Consider the following 8,463-nt stretch of genomic DNA (forward strand, 5'->3'; position numbering starts at 1 on the left):
GGAATGCCCTCGGGGGCTCCTGAGTGCTCTTTGGAAAAGAGTGAAGCCGTCCCTTAGAAGCCCAGAGGCATCGCCACCTGGCCCGGGCTCACCCTGAAAAGCTTTTCCACAGTTTCACTTGACCAGAGTTACTGACTCCGGGTTTGGGCTGGGTTTGAAATCGTCTCTCATTTCTCATCCTAATTCAAATAAAATGGTGCAGCAGAAATCTGGTCCTCTGGAGAAGATGCAGATTCTGACGGCATAATTGGAACCTACTGGAAGCAACAGCTTTCCTCTCCCCTCTGCCCTCTCCCCCTCTCCTCGCCTGTGCTAAGAAGCCCACATCGGGCCAGGTTTTCTGAGGATGTGGGTATGACCCCCTCCTTCTCGTCCTCCTGGCCTCACCGTCCTGTCAAATGTTCTGCCGTTTTGCCAGGCCTGCGGTATAACTGGGTCACAAGGGTAGAACGTGGCCGAAGAAAGGGCCGCTTAGACTTCAAAATGATCTGTATCCTTCCACAATCTCCAGGGAGTGATGCTGAAATTAGACCAAGTCTCTCACTGATGCAAACAAACTCCCACCCCCTCCCATGTCCAATACCCAGTGCTGCTGTGAAAACAAAGTCTGCCTGTCACGCAGCTGTCACTTGGCCCAAACCACTCAAAGTTAACACCTAGTTAATCACATTCTCCTGTGTGTATTTCTCGGAGGGCCCTCTCTCTCAATTTTAATGTGTTGGCTTAAATAAAATCGGTCTGGTTCCCCTTTTCATAGCAGCTTAAATCTGTCCCAAGTTGCCCAAAAAAGTGTTTATGGAACTACTCAGGGGTCCTCCAGGGAGATTTCCCAATCAACACACACGCATGAGTGCCCAGCTCATGTGGAGACCCACACCCTAGCCCACTTGGGGCCCCCCGGCTGGAAAGCCAGCCCAGCACAGGGCACCACTGGTTTGAGAAGATCCTCTGCACTTCCGGTCACATGGGGTTACCCAGGAGATGCTGTTGACCAGCTGTACTTTTCCGTTTACACATAGATGGGAGCATAGGACTCTTTCATTGATAGGCGGTAGGAGAGAAGGAAATTGGCCATGATGGGATGTTTTCATTTTGCTTTGATTTTCATCAGTGCCCTGAAAACACTATTTCAAACATCTTCATCATCTCATACGGAAAATAATAACCTCAGTAATATTTGTTAACTCTGAGGGCCCTTATTATTGAAGAGGGCAATCTTATGCCAATTTCACAAAGGACTCGTGCTTTTCTGGGTCCGGTGGGATTCACTGGGGATTTCAGTCCACTTAAAACTGGGAAAATTTCCCCATCACAAAATCCATTGCCAAAATGGACACCAATTGGCCTCCTGGTTGACAGTCCCAGGAGGGAAAGTTCTGGGCTCCAAAACGAAGCGATTTGCTCACGGGTTGAGACAGTAGCAGGAAATCGTGCTGTCTTGACCCAAGGTTTGCTCTCTGCTGAGGATAACGGAGAGTTTGGGGCTGCAGGGCCATCAGTGTCACAAGTAATCCATTCAGAAATAGCAAAAGGCCTTCTACTATAACAAGGAATTTAAAATAGTTTCAGCCGGACTTAAGCATACTTGGGCATTAATAGTCTTTTAACTTAGCGGGAAAAAACCACTGCGTCTTAGTTGGTGGCAAAGCTGATGGAGGGGGAAGATGAAAGAGCTACTCCTCCTGAAGTGAGCGTGTTTGACCAAATTTCAGGAAAACAGCCTAATGGCTCTCTTTCTACGCCTTGTGGCTGAAGGTGTGATTTGCACGGACCACATCAGTCTCAGGTAGAGTGAATCGGCTCGCTGCGCTGTGAGGTTGGCATTAAACCTTTCACACCTGGGCCTTCCCCAGCGGTCCAGTGGTTAAGACGCCGCGCTTCCAGTGCAGGGGGCGCGGGTTCAATCCCTGGTCGGGGGGCTTGGATCCCGCATGCAGTATGGCACGGCCAAAAAAATAAAAACTAAACCTTTCACAGCGGGCAGCCCTACAGTCCAAATTGCAGCCAGTCTAGCTGCAGAGCTGCCCGTTTCCTACTAAGTGCAGCCTGACACGGGTGCCCGTACAGCCAGCAGCAAGCTTATCCCAATATTTTGTCACATTCAACAACATCTTCGAGAAAATGTCTTAAATGGACAATTCTTTTAGAAGACCATAAAAGTAAGATCAACAACCACTGAAAAGTCTGTGGAATCTGAAGCATGTAGAAAATCACCCCCCCCGTACCCCATGGGCTGTATTATTTCCCCCTTTTAAACCAATATTTATCATATAACTGTGGTTTTACAGCCAAGCCATCCTGAACATGTCCCGTCCAGGGAACACGGGTGGAAATGACCCCCCCCCCCCGGCTCTGAGACCCCCCGGCCTTGGAGCTGAGCCCCTCCCTCCCCCAGCCCTGCTCTCTCCCCTGCAGGGCGGGGCCGCCCTCCGCCCCGCCCCCCGGCTCTGCGCTGCTGGCCCCGCCTCTCCATCCGTGAGCCTGTGGTCCACGTGGCCACTCACACGTGGTCACTCACAGTGGGCCGGTTCCCGTGGAAGCCACGGGGGGCTTCCTCTACCTCCTCCTCAGACGGGGACACGCTTTTTTATGGGGCCCCGAACTGGGGGGCAGCCCTCCATTTCTCCCGGTGAGCACTTATTCTTTGTTTAGTCTCCCTTTCTGCCCATCCCTGAGTCAAGCCTGGGGGAAGGCGCTGGGAGCCAACCCAGAAGCCCGCCAGCGGGCTCTGCTCCCGTCTTCACCACTTCCGGGTGGGCTATCTGCACCCGCAGCTGCGGCCTGGGGGGTCGCCAACAGCAGAGTCTGCCCCCCTGGCAGGCTCGCCCTCACCCCGCCTCCCCAGCGCCCACCCCCAGCCCGGGTTGGGGACCGGACACCCCGAGGGCCTGGCAGCAGCTGCTCCAGTCCCGTTCCAAAGCCCGCTCCTACCGCCTCGGCTTGGGATTCACGCAGATGGGTGTGGAGTGGAGTCCCGTCTTCCTGGATGAGTTTGTTGACTGAAAAATAAAAAAGCACAGCCTGAAAGTTGCCGGTTCAGGAGTCTTACTGAGGACTCTAGCCTGGGGATCAGCCTCTGAGATCGCTCTGAGGGACTGTTCCAAAGAGGTAAGGGAGGATATATAGGAGGTTTTGCTGAAAAAAAAAAAAAAAAAATGTAGTCCAACATCAAAAGATGACGGTTAATCACAAGAACAGACATCTGAGGTTACTGATTTTAGTGCTTTTCTGTGTATGGGAAGAGGCAAGAGTCTGGGCTCATTGAAATGATTCCTTTTGTAGCTTCTTCCTAGGGCCAGCGTCTGACCTTCACCCTCCTGAGTTCCCCCCCACCAGGGGGCAGCTGCAGTAGCTGATAGCTTGGGGGTGGGCAGCATTCATTGTTTACCGGAAGGGCAGGCAACATTCTTTGTCCGGAAGTTCTCACCTCCCCAAGGAAGGCTAAAATCCTCAACTGTCAAACCTACCTTTATAGCCCAAGAAGCACAGTTCGCTGGGTTTTGTGAACCAATGCTATCAAGTGATATATACAAAGTGCAAGTGACAAGGTACCACAGGCACAGAACATATGCAAAATGCACGTTTTCAGGACGTTGAATTAAGAGAGAAGGGGCTGAAGAATGAGACTTCAAAGGAAGCATTCAACCTGCACCTTCCCAGAGTGAAATGGGGACGGGTGGTTTCCAGAATAGATGCCCAGATGGGCATTTGAGTGGTGTCCTCTCACTGGATCACCTGCTCTGGCTCTAGGGGCATCGGAGGGCCACTTCTGGTAAATGAAAAGCAGGCATGTGGAGACTCTGATGAATGTCTTCATTGGAATCGTCCTGCTGTGGAGGTCGAGGAAACCCGCGGAAGATTCTGGTTTCCTAAGCAAGCTGTGCTTCTCAAGTTCAAGGTGTTGTTTCTTTCATGAAACTTGATGAGCAACTAATTAAACGGAGGAAGGACAGTCCACAGCACAGGTGACCAACAGGGTTCCCGTTGCAGACAGGTCGAAGCAATTAAATGTGTGAACCACGCTGTTTGTGTGTTTCCGGGGCTGTGAAAGTGATGGTCTGGCTAAGCAACAAAAAACACAACCCTTGAACACCACGGCCAAGGCCCACTCTTTTATAAAACATGTGCTTTCTTCTCCGAAGCAGGGAGCATCACCAACTCAAAAAGCAAGCCCAGGACCGGTTTCTTCTGAGGTGGGGAGCACAGTACAGCCCACCGACAATGGCCGATTGTGATTTACTAGTGGAGGGAAATTCGGAATTGAACTTCACCGTTGGGATTTACTTGCATTTGAAAGCAATGCAGTTTGCAGTCCATCTTTCAACACTGAAAGTATTTTCTCCACTTTTCTATCCTTCTGATGAATTAAGGGCTTATAAAAGGTGAGGTGTGGAAAACATTAGCAGCTGAAGCTCTTAGTGGATCTACTTGCCAGTTCAGGCTGGATGGAAAAACACAGGAGCCAATTTTACATTGTTTCCCCACCAATTCCCATCAGCCGCGAACTATGATGCTTTCCTACATCTGCAGTGAGTGGATAATAAGAGTTCCCGGTCCTCCCGGTTCTCCAAGCTGTTTTGAACGAGGTCTGCTAATTGAATTCAGTTGTTTGCAGTTTTAAATGTTCCATATTTTCCACAGAGCAAGAATGTATTAAACTCATTTCATCTGTCATCCAAGAAGAATTGGAGCCTGCATTTTTATTACCAACTGACTCATGTTCACCTTCATCGTCGAATTTTTTCTGAAATGTTTACAATGTAATTAAAAACAATCAAGTCAAATTATCTATTTGAATTGGTCCCTTTGGGGGAAGATGAAGGAGCAGGAAAGGTGCCTGCGATGACATCATTTTGCATCGTTGCCTTCTCACACAGAAATACATCATGTAATCTGGTCACCGAGAGCATTCTGTAATGTCACTGCTGATTTAACAATTACAGAATATTGTAATTAAACGTTCAAATGCTCTCGTACATTTTCCCATTAACAAATGATCCTGGAACTTGATTCATTTCAGCGTTTAGAAAGGTCCTGGATTTGGTAATGTTGCTTCCTGCCATGCACACCTCCAGGGAAAACTATGATCTGAATCCTGAAGTCGGACCCAATTAAACTCTTGCATCTTCCCCACTGCGGCCGTAAGACGAACCACTTTTTCAATCATGGCTCAAACAGGCTTGTCGGGTTTCTAGGGCTCCGCATGCCTACTGCCAGCCTCGAAAAAACATTCCCTGGGAACAGTCTCATAATAGGGGAGAAAAATGATAAATCCACAAAGGCAGGAGCCACAATGCACGATGCTGGGCACAGCACTGACTAAACATCGGGGCAGCTGGACCTGGTTAGGAGCCCGGCTGCTGACACAGAGTTTGCTGCTTTGCTGGGCGTAAAGAGGTAGGTAGCTGAGACATCATAGAGCAGAAAATGAAACTTCTGTATTGAAACGTCCGAAGAGGAGAAAGGCTTACAACCCAATTTGCCTTGGGGCTGACTAATTACAGGGGCAAATCCTTAGATAAGATGTCACATAGGAAATTAGCAAAGCAGGCGCCATCGATCATGTCTCCTTATTTTTAAAGTTAGTTTTAATGATTCCCCAGACAATGGACAGAAATTACCTTCATGCCTTGAGTTTCTCCTCCAGAGAGTTGAATGTTGGGTAACGTTGCTCCATCTGACTTTTCCCCTGACTTTGGTATTAAATAAACAAACACCACCAACAATGAAAACTCGCGGCTAATTAAGATCAAGCAAATGAGTTGTCAAAAGAAAACTACCTTCTCTTCCTGGGAGGATGGTTGCCAGTCTGTTTTGCTTTGGAGGATTTAGACAGCTCTGCCCTGCTGGGCATTAAATTCAAACCTCAGATTTGCTGCAAAGAATGTTGTTTTTAAGAAGGAGATTGGGGAATTCGCTGGCAGTCCAGTGGTTAGGACTCTGCGCTTTCACTGCCGAGGGGGCGGGGTCAATCACTGGTCAGGGAATTAAGATCCCACCAGCTGCAGGCGGCCGGAAAAAAAAAAAAAAAAAAAAAAAGTTTTTTGCATTTTCCCCCTCTGACCATCAGGGAATTAAGATCCCACCAGCTGCAGGCGGCCGGAAAAAAAAAAAAAAAAAAAGATGTTTTTTGCATTTTCCTCTCTGACCTAAAGCAGGAGGTCTCTGGCGTGTAATATAGATGCCAACCTCTTTTATCACTCTTAATTTATAAAGCCATGGGACATTAGGTTCACAGGGTCAGAGGCGAGGACCAGGGCGCCAGGCCATCGTGATGAGGCCTGCGGGACCCTGAGCCCCTCACCAGTTCTGACACCCAGCGCCTGCACCCCGTGGAGTTGCTTCATCAGTATCAGCTCTGCTTAACCTGCCCCTTCTTTTTTCTCCTGCTGCCCATGCATTAGTACATCTTTAAGATGAGCCCAAATCCTTCTATACATTTCCCCAAAGTTCAGCAAAGAGTGGTAGTTTTTTAAATGTGATTTGAGCAATAATTAGCTAATGCTTTCTCATTCATGCTGGTTCATTATTAGCCAAGCAGAGCACGGCAGCCCATCCTTTGTGTTTAGAGGGATGTTACATTTGATGTCACAATCCTTCTCAAGGCGCTCGCCTTCCAGGTAGGCTCCAGCACCACCACCCTGGGGTCAGAAGGGAGGTGGCCGCAGGTGTACCTCACTGAGCAGAGCCAGCCTGGACAGGTCTGGAGCTGGACAGACCGTGCTGTCCTCCCCCATGTCTGAGCTATGGTGTAGGAACATTCCAGAGTGTCCACTAGCCGTGCACTGGGGTCTGAACAGAGACTGCAGTAGCACCCAACAGCCCGGGGCAGGACACAGACCATTATCCATCCACCAGGAGGGTACGGCTGGGGCATGCGGGAAAGGAAGTTGGGAGAGGCCCTGAGGGCCAGCCGGGCTGCCCAAGGCACGTGCGGAGGCTTTGCTTCTGCAGATTTTGTTCCCGGACTGGATGTTTGCAGCACCTCCAAACGGGAAGCGGCTCAGGCCACCCCACAGCCTGGAGGGCTAGATGGACCCAACACCTGAGGCTCTTGTTAAGCCCGCCCCAGTCAGCTCCTGACCTGCCAGCCACGGGTGCCATGGGGCAGAGGCCCTGCGGGGTGCCATGGGTCGGGGAGAGTTGGATGGCAGGGGTCAGAGGGTGTGGAAGAGGAAGAAAAGGGGTGGAGAAGCTGAGGGTCTCCAGCGGAAAGGGTTAGGAAGGCCTGAAGGAAAGGGCCGGTTTGGAAGGAGGCCAGCACAGAAGGACCCTTCAAAGCCCGAGGGGCTGGTCCAGGCCAGGTCCCAGGACCCAGTCTCCTGCAGCTCCTCAGCCCGCAGGGAATAGCCAAGGCGAGCTCTGCCGGACTCAACACTGTTTTCTGAAATGAGGGATGCTTGAGCTAAACCCGATCTCCATCTTAGTGCTTCGGGGAAAAATCCCATTAGAACTTCTGAAGCGCAGTCGGATTTATGGCTGGAGAGGGCTGGATCCATGGGGATTGATCTGTTTGGTACACCTGCACCTGCCCGCTCCCCAGCCAGCCGCCAGCCAGCCCCTGCTGAAAAACCCTGAGCTGGGCTGAAATGCGCCTTGCTGGAGAAGGTGGAGGTAAAACGGGATTTAAGGGCAGTGCGTTTTACCGGGCAACCTTATCTGGCTTAACTGCTCTGCGTTTTCAGCTGTGTGTGGATGTGAAGGATAATTACCATCGCATGTTACCTGAGATTACAAGGTTGTGTTCCAACTAATGACACCATGAGAACCAAGCGGTGGTTAATATTTAATCAGTCTGTGGGCTTAACAATTGGGTCAATGAGGTATGTAATTACATAATTATAAAAGACATTTCAGATAGGAATGGCTGGTACTGGTATTAATACCAAAGGTGAGAGCTGGTAGAAATACCCCACCGGGTCATTTCAGAAATATCACCAAAGAAGGACCTTCGAGGGGAGGGTATCCCTTAGAAAACGATGAGCACAGATTGAACATCGTTTCCAGCACGTGGACTTCATCTCTTCTTTCAGGCCTCCCATGTGGAACATCAGGCCAGATGTTTTACTGACGTCACAGATAACTATCACTGCAGTATTTAAATGGACCCCAAGAGAAAAGCTCCAGAATTTTCTTAATTGCATTCTAAAGGTGAGTGATGTTTAGTGGCTATAGGTGCTGGTGGATTTTTGCTTTTTTGTTTATTTTTTATTTTTGGTTGGCATTCAGGAGAGACTGACCAAAATTCGGGAAGTGAAGCCCCATGCCACCTTCCTGGGGCTGCAGCTCCCCACCCTGGGTGGCACCTGTCTGCCAAGGGAGCAGCCCACATTGTCCCTGCTGGGGGATGCTGCTGGCATCCCTGTGCTCTACCTGGGGTTCCAGTTTCTCTCTGGTGCTCGTGGCTCCTCAGTGGAAAATGCCATTTCTAACCGGGGGGGCTGGGGGGGTGGGATGGGGGGA

The sequence above is a fragment of the Lipotes vexillifer genome, unplaced genomic scaffold (assembly GCF_000442215.2).
Source record: "Lipotes vexillifer unplaced genomic scaffold, Lipotes_vexillifer_v1.1 scaffold439, whole genome shotgun sequence".
In the NCBI taxonomy this organism is placed as follows: Eukaryota; Metazoa; Chordata; class Mammalia; order Artiodactyla; family Lipotidae; genus Lipotes; species Lipotes vexillifer.